General features: G+C 40.6%; 1 long non-coding RNA gene across 1 annotated transcript in view; it reads right to left on the bottom strand.

Annotated features, from left to right (window-relative positions):
* Window positions 1–245: 245 nt before the first annotated feature.
* Window positions 246–20,898, bottom strand: part of LOC132011469 (uncharacterized) — a 68,429-nt gene continuing 47,776 nt past the window's right edge. The window contains exon 3 of the long non-coding RNA XR_009402384.1: window positions 246–684. This is a non-coding gene — a long non-coding RNA (uncharacterized LOC132011469). The remainder of the gene's footprint in view (window positions 685–20,898) is intronic.

The raw sequence follows: 20,898 nt of genomic DNA on the forward strand, positions 1-20,898 counted from the left end.
CCCCTCGTAAGGTGGTGCTGTTGGGGCTGGGCGCGTGGGCATAGGATCTGTTATCTACCACTTCCGTCTTTGTTTGTAACTGCGCCATAGCTCCTTCTTCCGCTTTTAATTTCAGCTGCGCCATAACTTCCCCCTGCATTTTGAGCTGCGCCATAGCCTTCTTTAGCTTTTCCTCCTCTTTTGCAAGCTCCTTTTGCATCTTGCTCACCTTTTGGCTTTTGGGCGATTTCCCTCCTCTGCTCCTTTCCAAAAACCAGGGAGCCGTTTGTCCCACTTCTCTCAAAAACAAACGAGCTGTTTTATTTTTTAAAGGAGTACCAATTGCTTTAAGGATATCAGAAAGCGGCCCCAGCACTTTATATGTGGCCATCTCGTTTCCCATACCGGAAAGCTTTCTACGCTCGTCCCCGACTTGAGGAACTTTCCCTGTCACTAGACAGAAATAGGTGCACTCTTTACCTGATCGTCGCCGACTCCGTGCGTCTCTCACGATGAGATTCCCGGGTCTCAGCACCACCTGTCGCTCTCGGCCCGCAAGAACGACTCGGAGACTCACGTAGCGGCGAACCTTCTTCTTTTTAATCGCTTTTTTCTTCTCTCCTCTACCCTCGGCGCATGCGTTTTTATACAGGCAGTGTTAACCAATCAAAATGCAGTGCTCATGCACCTCCCGCGAGAGTGGACCTAAATGAACAGCCAATCATATTCAGTCCCTTACGGCTCTTCGAGTAGGCCTCCTGTACCGGCTCCCGACAACAAAACATGTAACATCACAGAGAAATGCTTGCTCTGGTTACATAACTTCATAGGGCACACTGATCGCTTTGATTGCCTCTATTCTTTATCCTCTCTTGCAGCCCCAGCTTGTGCCATGTGACTTTGTAATTCCTTTGAGTAAAAAGGCAGAGTATACCTCCTCGTTTTTGGATCTGGGCTATCTTTAGCCACGGGGATATTACCAGATATGACACAACAGGGCCTTAAAACACACACACACACACACACACACACACACACACACACACACACACGGGGGGGGCAGATTTAAGACATTATTTTGACCAAAATTTTAGGAGGAAGCAGTAAAGCACTTGGACATTTTTGCTTGTGCTTGCTCTCCCATCAGGAGACTACATCCAGGGTAGTATGCCCTCGGACGGAAACTATGCAAAGCAGAGCCCCTGGCAGCTTTGTTTCCCAGGAGGCTACCTGCAGCAGGACACAGCTGAGTCCAGGAAGTCAGAGGGAGTCCAACTCAGAACAGTCCAGCTCTGCCAGATCACGTGCACCCTGCAGACTCAGCTCAGTTAGGGCTTATTATTAAAGGTTGTTGAGTTTTCCATCCGAATTTCCTCCACTTATGGATAGCTCGAGGGTTACAGTAACTGACCCTGCCATTTCCCCATGGAAAGACGTGAAATACTCAACTCCCAAGAAAGTTATATTGCTATGTCAATTTAGCCTACTTATGCAGCATCACTGTGACAACAAATAACTGATATAGTATAGAAGACCATTCCATAACACCATTAACATCAAAAACTCCTGGCAGTCAGTGTCCTTCTATTTATTTTATGCTCCAAATAAAAGCAGAAGCAACAGGCACATGATACATGCTTTTAGGGGGGGAAAAAAAAGACAAAAACCCAACAGGAATCTAGCTTCTTTGACACTAGAATATTCCATGTTTATCCCTGAGGGAAGTACAAGGTGAATGACTATAACCCATCACTTGTCAAGTAAAATCACAAACTAACTTTACACAGGAATAGCCAGCAGCTACTTTAAAAAGGCAGAAGAGATGGATATATTATAATTCAGCTCCTTTCTTTATTGTTCTTTATGGAATTTTAAACTGAAGTTCTTGTGTCAAAAAGCCTTTCAACCTCAGACAGGGAGGAACTGAAGTTACAATATTAAGAATGTTTTTGAATGTTTCGTAGTCCAAGTTTTTAAAACTCCTTCCTACACGTGTAGAGGGGAATCAAATAAGGGTAACTCAAATAAAGATTATTCTGTTTGTTCCTAATTGTAATGATAGATCTGTTCGATATAGCAAATGGGGAAAATAAACTGAAAAGAAAGCAAGTAAAACTATTTCTGCCATTAAAATATAACTACTGTCAATATACTTGTATTTTAAATGTATTTTTTTTTAAGATTTTATTCATTTGACAGACAGAGATCACAAGTAGGCAGAAAGGCAGGCAGAGAGAGAGAGATGGGGAAGCAGGCTCCCCGCTGAGCAGAGAGCCCGATGTGGGGCTCGATCCCAGGACCCTGGGATCATGACCTGAGCTGAAGGCAGAGGCTTTAACCCACTGAGCCACCCAGGCACCCCTTAAATGTATTTTTATCTTATTTTAGTAACAGTAGCACACTTTGAGGGGCCATGCTGGGAATTTTACATTCCTCTCTTCCTTTAACAATCACAACTCAGTGAGCTATGTGAGCTATGATTGCCTTGGTTTAGGTAAGGAGAGTAACAACAAAGTAACAGAAATGTTACCGGCATAGTAGCCCCTCCATGTGATACAGCAATTCAGCACTACTCTTTAGAAGCTATTTTGCTTTTGCTTAACCTCTCATGATGGAAACATCAAACTTAGACAAAAGCAGAGGGGAAAGCATCCTGAGCCCGGATGCTTCCACCACCCACTTCAACAATTACTGATGCAGGTCAGGCTTGTTTCACCAACTGTGCCCACTTCTGCTCACATCCTTTGACTCCAGCTTTCCATGTGAACTTCTTGGTGTGTGTAGCACTTGAGGATAACTGCCCTGCAGATCCTCAAGGATAAACCTGAAATAATTCTGTACTTTCAAAGAGGCAAGTTTGCTCTCTCAAGTCTTGCCTATGAAGGAAAACGTGCCTCCTGCCTACTGCAGTGGGCTAAGCCCTGGTTAGAGTGAACCCCAAGCTAAGGGAAAGATACTGAGTTCTAGGAGCTGAGCTACCTATACAGACACTGTCATGAAATGTACCTCTCTCTACCCACAAAATAAGAAGGAACAGGATGCTACAGTTTGCAAAGCACCTTTGTATATTTCATTATAAGTAATGGAACATTGCTCTTGGCGAAAACTGCTCAGCTCTGCTCTGGGTATTGTTTCTCTGGCTCCCAGAGAAAGGCTTTGCCATGCCAAACTGGACTGTTCTCCCTTCAGTCCTTCTCACCCAAGGGCCAGTCCCTCCTTCAAGGGCAGGGCTGGTGTGCTTCCTTGGGCCACCATCTCTCACCCTGCAATGGGTAAGTTAATATTCATGAGGACTTCCACCATCAGAGTCTGCAGGGGCATATGGAGACCACAGCCTCTATTCTTAGCAAGTTTGCACCAAAGCGTCTGAGTCTATTTACTCACAATTTGCTGATGTTTTGACATTTCCTTGCTGATTTGCCTCTTGAATGAACGCCTCATGACACATTCGTGATCGGAAGTGATATCCCCATGAGCCAAAAACTGGCTTCTCCTGTTGCCATGGGCCATCCCGTCTCATTTTCTCACAGAATGAATGTTGCACTCGAGGCAAAATAAAGAAGACAGCAGCCCTATATGTCTCCGATTTCTGTCTCCTCTGCCTGGCCTCTGCAGCTAAGGAAGGAGTAGAACCTCCATGTACTCACGCACTCAATAGCAAATACATTTGTCTGATAGCATCTTTCAGCCCAGTCTTGTGAGACAAGCATAAAGACGTTACTATCAGACTCTTTTTTCCAATGAAACAACAAAACGTGTTTGTTGTCAGTATACAAAAAGTATAAAAAGCACAAAAGCCTGGAAAGCAAAACTACCTCTCCCATCTCATTCCCCAGCCCTATTCATTTAATTCTCCTCCCTAAAACTGATTACTGTGCCTTTGGTATACATACTTCTAGATGTTTTTCAATGCTCTGAAATAAATATCTAGATATGTTTATAAGTATAGATAGACACAGGGTAAAAGAAACATATGAACACATCCATTCGCATATGCATGATTCTCTTTGCCTACGGCATCAGATCTAAGATGCCCCTGAGTATAGAGTCTGTCATTATTTTATGTGTAGCATCAAGAGTGTTCCTTGGTCAGTAGCAATTGTAAGATACCATCCATTATAAGACCCTTCTTATAATAATGCGAAAATGTGAAAAATGCGCATCCTGGAATCAATGAAGTATGACATTGTTTTGCATTTTCATTTTTTCATTTAACAGTATAAAGATATGTTTTCACTTCAGTGAGATGGATCTTTTTTTTTTTTAACTGCTGCACACTATAACATGGTTAGCTATCCTATGATTTATGTGGCCATTCTCATACCGTGGAGCATGAAAGTTGCTTCCAAATTTACTATTAAAATAGCACTGGATGAATACAGGTCAGCATAAACCTTTACATTCTTACATGAAAATTTTATAGAGTGTATTCCTACAAGTGTAATTGCTGGGTCAAAGGTTACAAGCCACTAAAATGTTTATAGGGACTGATAAACTAGGAGTTACCTTTTCCCGGACAAGAACGCTGTGGTTCTGAGGATTTAAGCACTTTGATCCAGCTCCGTGGTTAGTAAGGGACAGAGGTTGCCAACTGCTTTCTAACTGGGGTAGTATTCTGAGCCCTATGTTCGCCCTCCTCTGTCCTTTCCACTGTGGATTCATCTTTTTTGTTTGTTTGTTTTTAAGATTTTATTTATTTATTTGACAGAGAGAAAGAGATCACAAGTAGGCAGAGAGGCAGACAGAGAGAGGGGAAGCAGGCTCCCTGCTAAGCAGAGAGCCGGATATGGGGCTCGATCCCAGGACCCTGAGACCATGACCTGAGTTGAAGGCAGAGGCTTAAGCCACTGAGACACCCAGGCGCCTCAAGGATTCATCTTTGATAGAACATATAACAATTCGTAAGTTTAAGACATTTCTGGGAGCGGCTGTGCATTTTGGTGGGCATTTAATGACCTGTGACTACAAAGACACCTAAATTATTTGCACACTCATCTGAGCAATCAGATTCAGAGATGACTGGTTCAGCTCAGTAGAAACTGTTTCCACTTTGTGGGACAAAAGGAAAAGAAGGCTTAGGAGGGGCTTCTTGGTTCTATGGACTGCTGTGATTATTTGTGAGTTGTATTAAGTTAGACTGTCCAGGTTTGGTGGTCTGTTCCAGTTTTGTATCCTTTAAACTGAACCTTCTTAGCTTTTCACATTCCTCTCTCTACCCATAAGAAGGAATGACCACTGTAGACCTGGGAAAATTTCTGCTATCATCACATTGAAGCAGTGTTAAATGGAAATAAAAGTTTATTTTAAAATCCATATAATTATTCTGGTTGACAGTCAGCACTACCCAAATCTCCTAGCACAGTAGTATGCAAATGATACTGTGCCTATGAATCCCTGGGGTACTTATTAGTTTTATAATATAGATTTAAATTAGTTTTCTAATTTAGTAGGTCTGAGATGGGGCTCAGATTCTGCATCTCTGGCTCAGGTGATGCCTATGCTGCTGGTCTCAAGACCCCACTTTGAAGAGCAAGGTCTTAGATCAGAAGTCAGCAAACTATAACCAATGGGTCAAATCTGGCCCTCTACCAGTTTTGCAAATAAAATTTTATTGGAACACAGCCCATTGTCCATTTGCTTACATATTGTCTATGGCTGTTTTCCCACTGCAATGGTAGAGCCAAGTAGTTATGATAAAGACTTTACAGACTTGCTATCTGGCTCTTTACAGACAGAGTTTGCTCCCCTCACTTTAGGTGTTTCCTTTGATGTTAAATATTTGGTCTTCAGGACAGATTTTCAACATATATCCAACATCCAATAAATCTTTATCTAATGCTAATTATGTACTAGACATTGAGCTAAAACTAAAAGGATACAGTTATGAAAAAGATACAATCCCTATTCTCATGAAGCTTACATTTATTCTCTCTTTCAATACTGGAGCAAGTTACTCTATGCACTAAGCCTCATTTCTCCCATCTGTAAAATGAGATGAAAACACCTAATGCTTAATTAAGGTTGTTGAGAGGAAAGTGGTAAGCATACGATAAATAGTCCAAAAATGGTTAGTTGTTATTACGTTATTTTTATTATTATTCTTACTTTCTAGATTTTTGGACAATAAATTACTTATATCTGCTGGCTGTGTGTGTCTGTGTGTGTTTCCTTCCTAGCGGTTCAGAAAGAACAGGAACTGAAAGTGACTTTTCCTTAAAATTCAAAAGAAAGCTTAGTTTCTGTCACTAAAACCATTCTTTGGTACTACGACCAAAGCAGGAACAGTGTTCTTGGTTTCTAGAACAGGCCTTTCTGTGTTTCTCTAGTTGCTTAATCTGCCATCAGTGAGGTGTTTATGTTGACATGGCCCCTGGTGGGGAAGGCTGGAGAGGACAAAGGAGTGCCTTACTCTCTCAGCGAGAGGGACAGCCTTTGATGAGACTAACTAACAACTCCCTGTGGTAACCACAGACAGCCATTATGCTAAAAACAGCTGAGGTGAATTTTTAATTCATTATTTATTCAATTTCAAAGGAAGGCTGGAAGAACCAAAATATTCTCTTTGGGTCATTGGAAACCTGCATGCATATTTATGTTATTTGAGGTCTACACTGAATCTTTACTAGATTACAAGTTCTTCATGGTCAGGAATGACGTATATCTTTATTTTGTTTCCTAAGAAACAGATCTTGAAGCAAAGATCTAAGTGTAAGTAGTTTATGTGGGGGGTGCGGAAACCAGTAGGGCAGTGGAAAAACAAGATGGCGAAGGGAAGGTAGTGAACTCTGGGTGTGTTGTTGTTTGTGGGTGGGGGTGGGGAACCTCCAGCTGCCCCTGCAGAGCTCCTGAGTGCCATCATGTTGTGGAACTCTGGGAAACGGTGAAAAACATGCCTCAGAATTATCCCATGGAGAACTGCAGGTGTTAGGAATTTTCTACACCAACTCCCATCTCTCAGTCATTGGTAAAGTGCTCTTGGAGAGGTATGCATTTGTTTTCTAGCCTTTCTGACTAAAAGGAGGCAGCTACTGTCCATTGGAACCAACCAGAGGACGCTGAGGGGTAAGGCTTCATGGTACACACAGGACACTAAGAGTCTCTGGTTGGCTTAGCTATTTCTGCTTCCCATGCCTGAAGTTTGCACAAACAAGCTGCTTACTAAATGTGCGTTGTTCTATTCTGGATGAATTGAGACATACAGACTGAACTGTCCAGAAGTCTGCATACCAACCAAGTGCTGAGACTGCTGAAATGAATTTGATCATTTGTGGGCAAATGAACGGCAGAGAACGCTTCATTCTATAGAGAGTTTGAAGCGAAAGCATAAAGTTACCTTGGTGCTGACTCGGGTTCAGGAGATAGTGCCTCCCAATACGGCACCCTGGCATATTGAATATTTTAAGCTGAAGGAGTTTGAGAAAATGGCAGAAGCAGGAAGGTCGTTTCCCTTTCCTCCTGAAGTAGGTCATAAGAGACTGGTGTGAGGGATGCCCTCCCTGTAGCCAGAGGGAAGGAGCGTCCTTATGTCTGAAGATGAAGGGGTGTCAAGAAGACCCAGAACTCAAAGTTCCTGCTATGTCACCCTCAGTTTACTTCATTTATTTCATAGTCTCTGACCTATCCTGTTTCTCCACAACTACCTGCCCTTCATCAAAAATAGCATAAAAATACTCAGGTTAAACTGTTTCTTCAGGACATGATGTCCTTTGGAAGGCTCCCTTGTCTTGTAAAACTTATATAAAATTAATGTGTATACTATCCCGTGGTCAGTCTCTTTGTCAGACTCAGCCAGAGACCCTCAGAGGGCTGAGGAAAACTTTTTCCTCCCTCACAATGCTCTAGGTACGAGAAGAAGGGGAGAAGCTGAAAAGCTAATGAAACACACGTCAAAGTTCTAATTCTTCACATTATGCCAAGTCAAGTGCGTATTTTTCAGGTAAAATGCCGCACCTGGGGTAATATTAGACATTAGAAATGACAATCAATAGATAATATAAAACATGATACCAAAGTGATGAGGGGATTATATTTCAGGGACAAGAATTTTGAACATCTGAGAATCAAGCTTTGCATTCTCAGGACATAGTTGCTGGGAAAGAAATGATCACCCAGGGGGTTTTACCTAAGGAGTATCCTTGGGACTAACACTTGGGGAAGGGAGGAGAATGAAGGGGGGCTGAGAGAGCAGAGAGAGAAACCGAGCTGTGCTGCGGGTCCAGCCACAGCTTCTGTCAACGGTCCAAGGATCTCTGGGCTAAAAAGGCCCTACTGAGGTGTCCCCCATAGGGCTGAGATGGCCAGGTCGTTACACTCAATAGCCATCTCTTTCACCCTGGGCCAGGGCCACCCTGGAAGGAGCTGACAGGTGAAGGCAGTCTGCTGCCAGCCCTCCAAGCCGCTGAGAATGAGTTGGTCACTGACGAGAGAGCTGGGTGCATTAGTGCCCCCTACACCACCTCCCCCTCTTGACCTTATCTAAACTTAATTACCTCCCAAAAGCTGCACCTGCAAATATAATCACACTGAGGGTTAGGGGTTCAACATATGAATTTGGGGGGAGCAGAAACATTCAGTCCCTAATGCAAGTGTATAGAAATATAAGTGAATTTTGCAGTATTAGTCTTATACACTGCAAACTTGATGAGCTTATTTTTTAATCTTTTTTAGTGGGTTTCTTAGAATTATCTCAAAGCAAGATAATGCCATTGGCTCATAGAGAAAGCTTTACCTATTCTTTTCCAATATAAATGTCTTTTATTTCATTTTCTTATCTAACCAGCCTGGCTAGAATCTCTAGCACAACATTGAGCAGAAGTGTGAGAAGGGATGTTTTCGTCTCATTCTTGATCTTAAAGGGAAGCATTTAGTCTTTCACCATTAAGTATAATGTAGGTTTTATCAGGTTGAGGAAGTTTCCTTCCACTCCAAGGATGCTGTGCATTTGTATTATGAAAGATTTCTAGGGTGCCTGGGTGGCTCAGTGGGTTAAAGCCTCTGCCTTTGGCTCAGGTCATGATCCCAGCATCCTGGGATCAAGCCCCCCATCTGGCTCTCTGCTCAGCAGGGAGCCTGCTTCCCCTCCTCTCTCTCTGCCTGCCTCTCTGCCTACTTGTGATCTCTGTCTGTCAAATAAATTTAAAAAAGAAAGAAAGAAAGATTTCTAAAATTTTTTCCTGTATCTACTGGTATCATCATGTGACTTCTGTTTTTTTATTCTTCTGATATGGGGTTTTCACATTGATTTTTGGATGTTAAAACAATCTTACATTCCTGAGATAAATCTCATTTTATCACAGTGAATCATCAATTTTTTTTAATGTTCCTGGATTTAATCTGCTAGCATTTTGTTGACAATTTTTGTGTCTGTATTCACAAGAGGTATTGGTCTGTAGTTCTATTTTCTTGTGATGTCTTTGTCTGGATTTAGTGTCAGGGCTGTAGTGGTCTTACAGAAGGAGTTGGAAAGTGTTTTCTTCCTCTTCCATTCTTTGGCAGAGTTTGTGAATAATTGTTTTTAATTCTCCTTTAAATGTTTAGAGGAATTCACCAGTAAAGTCATCTTGGTCTAGGCTTCTTTTATAGAGAAGTTTTAAAATGACTAACTCAATCTCTTAACTTGTTAGAGGTCTAGTCAAATTTTCCATTTATTATAGAGTCCATTTCAGAAGTTTGTGTCTTTCTAGGAATTTATCTATTTCACCTAAGTTGTCAGATTTGTTGGCAGACAGTTGTTTTTTTTTAGTTAACTGTTCTTTACGATCCTTTTTGTTTCTATAAGATGAGTAATGATGTCCCCCCTTCTACTTCTGAATTTCATAATTTGAATCTTTTTATTTTCTTTATCAATTCCCAGGATTTAAATTGGAAAGGGTATGATGTTTGGCATTAAACTCTTCTAGGCCCAAATTCTATCTCTTTCACTACATGACTCCCCTCTCTGAACCTGGTTTTTAAATCTACATGATGGAGATAATTTAATCTGTTCATTCTTTTAACAAACACATGTGGAACACCTATCATGTGCCTGGCACAGTTTGTGTGTGTGTGTGTGTGTGTGTTTGGGGGGATGGGGAGGCAGCAGTGAAGAAACAAAATAACTTTCCCTCATGGGGCTCACTTTTCATCTTTCTGTAAAGTCAAACATGATGATATTATAGAGTTACTGGCATAGATAAATGTCCATGAACCATGGCTACCGTAACTGTAGCTTTTTTTTTTAAGATTTTATTTATTTACTTGACAGAGAGAAAGAGATAACAAGTAGGCAGAGAGGCAGGCAGAGAGAGAGGAAAGCAGTCTCCCCACTGAGCAGAGAGCCCAATGCGGGGTTCAATGTGGGGCTCAACCCCAGGACCCTGAGATCACAACCTGAGCCGAAGGCAGAGGCACAACCCACTGAGCCACCCAGGCGCCCCCCTTCCCCCATAACTGTAACTTTTCCTCTCCTGTGCACTGTGTAGGATGCACAGTTTCTCTAGGAAAGAGCACTGGATGGCTTGTGATGCTTTCCTGAAGTCTGAGGTCTTTCTCATACTTCATCATAATCAATTCTGCTTAAATACAAGCATCACAGCAGCCATTTCCTTTTATGTCTAACTTCAATTATTTATAAACACATGCTTTTATGAGATAGCTCTCATCCTTTGATATATGATCTCAGACATTTAGCTAGTCAAAACCCTAGACTACCCTGCTTGCTGCATTAAAACTCAAGTGGCACAGACCTGTGATAGAATCACTTACATACATGTTAACTTGCATGTTTTTCGCATGTATTTTTTCTTTCCCCTTCTCTCACTCAAAAAGATTGCAAGGGCTTGCTCTCTTGCTCTCTTGCCTCTAGGAAGGTTAGCAGGAAACAAGAAAGAGGGGGTAGTTTCCTTTTGGACTTTTGATCTCAAACGTTTGAGTCTTTTGAGTAGAGGATGCTAGCCTCTGGCAGGACAAAGAGACAAAAGGGGTCCTCTATGGCGAACAAGAATAGAAAGGGAAGAAAAAAGATTTAGGGAGACAGACGGGTGTGTGTGTGCCCTAAGCAGCGGAGGTTGTGGCTATCCAGGGACGTACCCTTGGGAGATATCCAGACTGTCGAGGGGACTAAGGGCTTGAGATTCCTAGAGATACGAGAAGCTCCAGCCTTCTGGAAGGTCCCAGGCTCCACATAAGGCGCTGAGGCAATAGTCCCGGCAGAACACAAGGATATGCTGTGGGCTGGAAGCACTGTGGACTCTCAGTGGTAACCAGAACAGGCTAAAGCTGATGACCAGAGAAACTTCCTTGAGGTTGTGATGCTACCTAGCCTTCAGGATGTCCAACATCTTCAGGAAGGAGAGTCTGTAATAGCCCATCCCCCACCAGTCAGCCAGGGGATGTGGACTCTGAATTGGAACCTAGGGGCTTTAAAGAAGTTAAAGAAACAGAAGGCTTTTAAAATTTTTTGGTTTGGTTGGTTTTTGTTTGTTTGTTTGTTTGTTTCGCACAGCTAATCTCATGAACTCAGAGTCACACTTGCTATCTAAGCTAGCCACAGGACAGGAACGAATTAAAACTCAGGACTTCTGGCTCTGTCCACTTAAGCACACACCTCTATTCTGAGAGCCTACAGCTTGGAAGTATCGGTAATTTTCTAGCCATTTGATTCTGTGCTCTAGTACTTTCCAGCATCAGTTGGCTCTGATAAGTACAAACTGATCCAAGATGAGAAAGGAATGCAGAAAAGCAGCACAGACCATGATCCACACACAACTCTAAACAAGGCAGTAGCTGAGTGATTTTCCTGGAACTCCTTACAGAGTGATGAGACAATGAGGGGCCCATTTACTATAATAGGTGGCCAGGGGACATTGAGAACTCTTCAGTTCTCAAGAACACTTCAAATCTACCTTCTAATTTATAAACCCAATTCCTTCACAGGCTGTAGGTTCACTGAGAACAGGAATGGTCTTTTACTGGCTCCCCACTATGGCTTTCACAGTGGCTGGCATAGGGCATGCATGTTTTTTTACACACACAGAAACACAGACACACAGACACACACACATACTTAAAACATCTCATTATTGGAAGTCTACTATGTTCCTGAAATTGCTCATGGCATTAAGGACAGCATTATCTTGTTCGATCCTCTGAATAACCTTGGGAAATAAGTTGCTCAAGTCTCACAGTTAGTAAGTGGCAAGGGTCCAGCCCTGGTCTGACTTCAAACTCACCAAATACGTAAAGATTATGTATTTGAGTCTCTTTGGGATAGTGGTAGATCTTATCCTAAGCTAATTGTTTGGATTTTAACATGCAATATTAGGAATCAATAAGGAAGTAATACTATTTCCTCTTTCCTAATCCTTTTAACCATTTATCTCTTCATTGAAAGAGTATATGTATTAAGTTATACATGCCAAATACTTGCCCCTCTAAATTACTGTGCAAATCAGGTGGAAATTTATAGAACTGAAAAGAATAAGAGAAAAAATATTCAGGTTTTAAAAATATCTAGTTGTCTCACAGACTGCTTACTGAGGCTGCCTGGGCTGATGGAAAGGTTTTAAGATTTGGAGTCAGAAGATCTGGGTTTAAGCACTGGATTAATAATAGCTAGTCAAATCAGAACTAAGAACACAATAATCAAAACTAGTTAGTTTTGCTATGCAAGTTAGTTTCCCTGAGCCTCAATTTTCTCTTCCATGCAATGGGAATAATATCCACATGTGAGGAACTTGTGAGGTAACATATGGTAACATATAGTACCATAATTTGGCAATGAAACCTAAACACATGTAATTCTTACTATAATTGTTGTTATTATCTATAAGAAGAGTTGTAAATGTATGCACTCACATATAATAGATCTACTATGGGGTAAAATGAACCTTGGGGACAAGGTCACTTTGGTATTTGATCGATTGCGAGGTTGGTAAACCTTAGAAATGTCTTTGCTACAAATGAAGAAATGTAGAAAGAGTATGGAGACAATATATAGTTGTATACTTCTGCGCTATACAAAATCACCTGGTTTAGGGAGGTGGAAAGGCAAACTGAAATATAAGTCATGCTTGTTTAGGGGTATCTATAAGAAGCACCTTTTTCCTTTTTATAAATTTTCTATTTGCATTCACACTGGGAGAATTTTTCTATAATTTGCTCAAAGCCTCCCTTTTTAGCAAATCCTGAGAAAAGGACTTGGCTGCAGATAGTTTATTTGGGAAGGGATACCAGTAGGCATAGTGAAAAAGAAGGCAGAGTGAGACAGGAAGGGGAAAAGTCAATAAAGTTTGCATTATTACACTGGTAATAGTTGCACTGTGGGCAACTAGAGCTCTATTCCACTAAGGTCTCTTTGAGGAAAATTTGGAGAAATTGTCAATCACAGAATGAAAGACTAAGGCGCTTATTCACTGACTTCTATCCTCCATTGGCTGAGGATTGTCCCTAGGACACTAATTACCCCATATTTTAGAACCTATTCACTTTCTGAGGCAGAAAAGTGATAGACTTCCCCACTCTACCTCTTGAAGTGGGACACCAGCAGGGCACATGGAACTGTCCATCACTGTAGTTCTGAAGTTGGGGGGACTCAAGGAATGTGCTTCAGGGCACAGCTCTAGGTGGAGAGTTTTGCCAAGACTGCTCACGCAAGTGTGGGTTTAGAGAAAGGGCATGTTAAGAATTTACACTGACCCAGCCAAGAACTGATCTTATTTAGCACTCCTTTCATTCCATTTCCCCTCCAGTTGGTCTCCTTGTGCACATGAATCATAAAGAACTTGGAATCAACTCCTTCCCTCCTTCTCTTAAAAAGCCATCTGGGTAGCCATCCATATGACTGGGTACAGAGGACATTTACAATGATAACTTGGCTATTCATAGATGAATGCAGACCTGCTGACTCATCAAACTGCTTTGGTGCCACAGCAAAACAAATCTAACAGTGAGCATGGTTTCCAAGGGCTCTACAGTATCTTTATTTCTTTCCATCCCTTTTTATTTCATTAACATACATTAATGGGAGTGAGATTATGATCTGAGTAATTACAACCATTTCTAATTAATGGAGGTATTTATTCATACAAAAAATATCAAATGTTTATTGAGTGCCTGTCTCATGTCAAGGTCTAGAATACAGGAGAGAGGAAGGTTTAAGATTTCTGCCTTCACGGAATTTACTTTCCACTGCAGAATAAATATAGAATAAGACTATAATGAAAGAAATAGAGTGATGGGAGACAAAGTTTCTGGGGTAAAAAAGATTTCAAAAGGGAGAAAGCAATCCTAGCTAAGAGAGTCTTTTTTTGAAGTACGGTGAGAAGCCCATATGGGAAGAGAAATACCTCACTAGAGAAATCATCAATTTTTAAATTTTAACCAGCTGCAAGAACCTTGGTCTGCACTTAACTTTCCCCTTGCCATGAACCCGAATCATCGCATTCTTCACTTCCATAGGAGCCAATACAATTTAACAAGTTTCAATCCCTCATTTGCATATTAACTCTACCAATCCCAGTTAACCTAGTTTCAATTCCTATTTTGCATAGAAGACTTGACTGAGAATGACACTTGTAGTCTTTTGCCACGTAACTTTGCCCCCGCTTTGTCTTCTGTGGAACACAATTTTAGTTTTCTACTTAAATCTGTGTCTTTCAAATTAATTCTATTTGCCCAAATAAATGCCTGTCTGCTTAAGTCTTTGGTAAATTCTGTTTTGGTTGACATCTCTCAATGTATTCAAAGCAACTGACTCCAAACCCTCAGTACTGCTGTGGACATATGAAAGATAGTTCCAAGAGACCATTGTTCTCTAGCATTTCCACGGGCAGACCTCATAGTTCTGGCAGAGAGTTCTTCTGGATCCAAACCTCCTATTTTTTTAGCTGAGGTTCTGATCAGGCTTTATTTGGACAAAATAACAGTTTCTGCCCTCACTCCTTTGAAGGGGTGATGACCTTAATCATCAGAGGATTCATGTTTCAGGATATTTACTGGACAGTCGTCAACTTATTTTCAGGTGGCTACATGGCCTTTCAATTTAGAACTAGGTTGTTCTCTTTAACCAACACAAAACCCTTAGTTCTCTCGCTATTTAAATGAGGGTCGTCCGACTCCAAACATAAAGGATATTGGTCCTTGAGATCCTTTTGGATGTTTAGGCAGCTAGAAACCTAGCAGAAATATTGGCACTCTGTCCATGATGTACAGCAAGCTCACGGGGCCTCCCAACAGAGCATACCTTGTACCTGGGTGAGAAGAAATTCCATAGCTCATCTGAAAGGTCTAGTTAAGGGACCAGTAATCCCAGTGCCTTGAGCAACCTTATATCACTCAGTGTTCAGGAATCTCCCAGACACATACAAGAGAAACAATGGCCCACTGGCAACATTTTGGAAAGTGTTCCTCAAGCAGCACACGCCTGATTCCAAACATTCATCCTCTTGCCTTAATCATTTGAGAATAATCACGGGAAATAACTTCAAGATCGACCATAAATGATCAACCTCCTTCAGGACTCCCAGTGGGATTTTTTTTTTAAAGAATATGGCCCTTCTTTCTGTCACTTTACCTGGGCTGATATAAAACTTCATTGGCCAAAATAGAGCACCTTCAACATCCCCAAACTAGTGAATGTGTGTGCACCACTGAAAGAGGGTTATAAAACCAAACAAAACAGATGGGAAAATCATTTTAATTGGCATTTGGAGAACTTCAAAAGAAAAACAATAAAGGTCCCTTCCCTTCAGGCAGTTAACTCCAAACTTTTTGAAGCTAAAGACCTTTTCAAGAGACTTCCAAATTAAAAGAAAAAAAAAAATAAGGGGAAGTCTCCCAACATTTTCCTGTTCTTTCTTCGCCACCACCCCACTGTCTCTGCCCCTTTCCTACCACCTCCTCCTCCAGCCTCTTTTTCCTGTTCTCCACTTATATATCCTGGTTTAGCTGAACTTCTATTTTATAATGACAACCTGGAGGTTCCTCTAAATCCCACAGCCATCCAGGCTCCTTTTCAAGCTCAACCTAATGAAGGAGGCTCTGGGGCTTCATCAATCATATGGAAGCAATGTTGTCAGTTTTAAGTCCCACTAACCTCTCTTCCCCCCATCCCTTCTCTCGAAAGAAGAATCTATTTTTGGAAATAGTGGAATAACACATAAAAAAAAAATCAGGTTAGCTTCTAGATTGTTCAACTTCTTCCCAGTTTCTGAGGCAGCACTGAAGGAGCTCAGAGCAAGTTTCCCCAAAATGTGCCACTTTGGCATGAGAACTGTTTTTTTTTTTTTTTAATTAAAAAAATTTTTTTTTATAAACATAGAATATATTTTTATCCCCAGGGGTACAGGTCTGTGAATTGCCAGGTTTACACACTTCACAGCACCCACCATAGCACATACCCTCCCCAATGACCATAACCCCACCCCCCTTCTCCCAATCCCCTCCCCCCAGCAACCCTCAGTTATGAGAACTGTTTTGAATTGAAGGCATTTGAGTCCCTGTGGGCTCAAAGAAACCTGCTATTGCCCTCGTGCCCATCTGATCTTTTCTTGTTTGCTTGGGACAGACAACTGTCAATTCTTTCTTTTGGCTATCTTTGGGAGTGACTCTGGATTGCAAGAAGGTAATATTTTTTACATCTTCTTTGGTGGTCTGTTTTACACACAAGAGGGGGTTATTTAGTACTGCCAGAAATATACTGTTTGTCCTGGCTAAAAACTGGCAAGAATTTTTTTAAGTAGCTCTGTAGTTAAAAGTTGGGTCAGTGAAAGCTGATATTCAGAGCCTAGAAGGAAGTTTTTTGAGGCCATCTTCCCTCAATTAAAATTAGAACTATATACTCAGAAGGAAAGAATCAAATTGAGGATGATGTAGTTGGATAGGTGAGTGTCTACCCAGGGTATCATTTAAGTTTTAACTCAGTTGTTTTGAGGAGCTGGGAGTGTCAGTCCTTATCTCATAAATCCTTGCAAAAGGAGAAATAAGAGGCCAGAAACAATTCAGTGCTTCAGCCTATCCTTTTCACCAATCCCCAAAACTCCCCTATCTCTTTTATCTCAGAAGGCTTTGAAACTCTTATAAGGTTATAACCTCTCTGAGAACTCTTATCTAGATCATCCCCAATTCCCAAGACTTAAAAAAAAAAAAAAGAAAGAAAGAAGAAAAAAGGACTTTCAAAAATATAAATGGCTTTCAAAGTACCCTTGCCCAAAATCTAGTCCACAGTTTCCATAAGGTTACTTGTCAAGGGCAAATGCAAATCTTAAGTGTCTTCTCCACAAATATCAGTAAAAAATTCTTAAGCCATCCGAGCAGGTAACCTTAACTTATTCCACCCACCATAAATAGATAGATAGATAGGCAGGCTCCAGTTGTCCTTTTATAAATTAGTCAATTCTATATGATCATTCTTGCTTGTCTCACAGCTAAAAATTTTATAACAGTAACTGTTAAATCCCTGTTTGTGCCTGTTTATATGTTGATATGTGCTATAAGTATGTGGTATTTTCTATCTCTGAATGATATTGCCAAGATTAATTTGTAAAATTAATTAATTTGTAAAAGAGCTCTCTCTAAATTGGCTTAAAAATTAAGGACTTAACCAGCTTGCATTCCCACCAACAGTGTAGGAGGGTTCCCCTTTCTCCGCATCCTCACCAGAATTTGTCATTTCCTGACTTGTTGATTTTAGCCACTCTGGAAAACAGCATGGAGGTTCCTCAAAATGTTGAAAATAGAACTGCCCTATGACCCAGCATTGCACTACTGGGTATTTACCCTAAAGATACAAACGTAGTGATCCAAAGGGGCATGTGCACCTGAATGTTTATAGCAGCAATGTCCACAATAGCCAAACTATGGGAAAGAACCTAGATGTCCATCAACAGATGAATGGATCAAGAAGATGTGGTATATATACACAATGGAATACTACGCAGCCATCAAAAGAAATGAAATCTTGCCATTTGTGACAACATGGATGGAACTAGAGCTTATCATGCTTAGTGAAATAAGTCAAGCAGAGAAAGACAACTATCATATGATCTCCCTGATATGAGGAAGTGGTGATGCAACATGGGGGCTTAAGTGGGTAGGAGAAGAATCAATGAAACAAGATGGGATCGGGAGGGAGACAAACCATAAGTGACTCTTAATCTCACAAAACAAACTGAGGGTTGCTGGGGGGAGGGGGTTTGGGAGAAGGGGGTGGGATTATGGACATTGGGGAGGGTATGTGCTTTGGTGAGTGCTGTGAAGTGTGTAAACCTGGTGATTCACAGACCTGTACCCCCGGGGATAAAAATATATGTTTATAAAAAATAAAAAATTAAAAAATAATTAAGGACTTAAGTGGATTTGATATTCACAAAAATTGCCGAAAATATAATAAACACCAGCCCACATAAGTTTCAAGTTTATTTGAAAGATATTCAGTTACTAGTTTAATTAAAATAGACTCGTCTTTAGAGCTATCAGCACTAAACCTAAAATTTGTACTTTGCCTCTGTTTACTTAAAGTCAAATAAGTTGATAATATGCATTGCAAAATGTTTTTTAAAAATATCTTGGGGACGCCTGGGTGGCTCAGTAGGTTAAATACTCTGCCTTTTGCTCAGGTCATGATCCTAGGGTCCTGGGATGGAGCCCTAAATCCGGCTCTCTGCTCAACAGGGAGCCTGCTTCCTCCACTCTTTCTCTCTGCTTGCCTCCCTGCCTACTTGTGATCTGTCTGTCAAATAAATAAATAAAATCTTAAAAAAAATCTTGGAAGAATACTGACTTTCGTATCTCATGAAGTGTTTACAAGTAATCTAAGCATAATCATTAAAAATAAAATGAGCAGATGTAAATAAAATAAAATTTTTAGGCAAACTTTTAAATAGTCCCCCAAATCTTTTTGGTAACCTAAAACCATAAAGTCTTGCTGAGTTGGTTTAAGTATAGAGTTACTTCATTAAATATCTAGATCATTTCCAAATAGAATAAAATAGCAATTACTGAACATTGATTTATCTAATTTTAGCTTCCTTATTACAGAGGAACTGGATCTGTTAATAAACATGTTTTGTGCAATACTGAAAGTTTATATTATTTAAAATGTACATGTTTCTAGAAATTATGAAATGTATTCATAAATTTGCTAAGCTAAAGAATGCTGGCAAAACAGATAGTTCACAATTGCTGACTAGTTTTACTTAGTTAAGATTTTTGAGGGTTAAAAATTTAAATTAATGTATGTAATTAAAGCGACTAAAAATAATAAAGGAAATACCTTCTTGCAAGAAAGTAGGATGTGTCTTCTTGGTTAGAAAATATGAGGAATGGAAATGCATTTTTGTTAAGGCAAAAGAAAGTAATTTTGTTCTAAAGTGAGGCTGGTTATTTAGACAGGGAAAACTTAAAACAAAATCTGAACATTTAAAAAAATGAAAGTTGTAGAAGGATTGTGGAAAAGTAATCTTTGGAAAGACTTTCTTATGTGATCCAGCTGATTCTCATGCAGAGGCAGCAGCAAGAGAGTCTATAAAGATTGTAACATGTGTGGATAAAGTCCATTCTGCTTCTGCAAAAAATGGTCCCTGATCCAACTTTGACTATCCTGATATCCTTGTAACATGGTAATTGTCTGCTCCTGAATTAGAGAAATTAAGGTGGATACACAATGGCTGTAAATTAAATCAATAGTTGGAACCATGGGCAACAAAGACAGCCACCCTGGCAAATCATTTTTTGTTTTTTTGCATGCCTTTAACTACTGTAGGACATTTAAGATGACTCAAATTTTGAATAAACATTGGTGGGGATACTTCCACAAGGTGGCACAGTCTACAGGCAGGTGCATATTCCTCAGCAAACTTTTTTTGTCCCCAAAGTTGCCTTCCTCCCTCTGAACCATTTTAACACCTGCAGTTGGACTTTATTCAATGGCCGCTTAAGTTGGGTTATCAATATGTTCTTATTACTGCATATATGTTTTCTACATGGGTTGAAGTCTTCTGCTGCAAGGCTGATGCCCTGACAGTAGCAATGAAACTGTGAGATAGCATGCTTCCCACTTGGGGCATACCTTACGTGATCCCCAGTGATCAAGGGACCAACATATGAGCATGAGCAAATCATATGAGCCCTAACATAAATTTTGTAAACTTCTTGGAATTCTATTGATATACAACTTTCTGCTGATATCTTGTCTCACATGAGTATGACCAGCCACTATACATCTCTAGTGTCTTATACTCGAGCTTATCATCAACACGTTAAAAAAAGGGGTGGGTGGTGATTCCTGCATCCCAATTCAAAAGATCCAGCTGGTCCCATTTTTTTTTTTAAGATTTTATTTATTTATTTGACAGAGAGAGATCACAAGTAGACAGAGAGGCAGGCAGAGAGAGAGAGGGAAGCAGGCTCCCTGCTGAGCAGAGAGCCCGATGCGGGACTTGATCCCAGGACCCTGAGATCACGACCAAGCCGAAGGCAGCGGCTTAACCCACTGAGCCACCCAGGCACCCCCAGCTGGTGCCATTTTTGTGCCTGGTGACTGGGCATTCTGGAAATGTCATTAGAGATGCCCGCCCTTGAGACCCATTGGAAAGGACCTTACCAAGTAATCCTGATCATTGGCAGTGCTACAAACCTAGAAGGCATTACGCCTTGGATACACATCGCACAGCTAAAGAAGGCTCCAAGAGATACTTAGTTCTGTACAGATGCTGGACAGTTTTTTTGTCCTTTGGTTTCCATGCCTCAGGAGACATACCTAGAAAAAACGTTGTTATAGCCAATATCAGAGAAATTACTGTCTGTTATCTTCTACGATTTTTATGGTTTCAGGTCTCACATCTAGGTCTTTAATACATTTTAAATTTATTTTTGTGTATGGTATTAAAAAGTGGCTCAGTTTCATTCTTTTACATGTGGCTGTCAAGTTTTCCCAGTATCATT

This window comes from Mustela nigripes, chromosome 2 (assembly GCF_022355385.1).
Source record: "Mustela nigripes isolate SB6536 chromosome 2, MUSNIG.SB6536, whole genome shotgun sequence".
In the NCBI taxonomy this organism is placed as follows: domain Eukaryota; kingdom Metazoa; phylum Chordata; class Mammalia; order Carnivora; family Mustelidae; genus Mustela; species Mustela nigripes.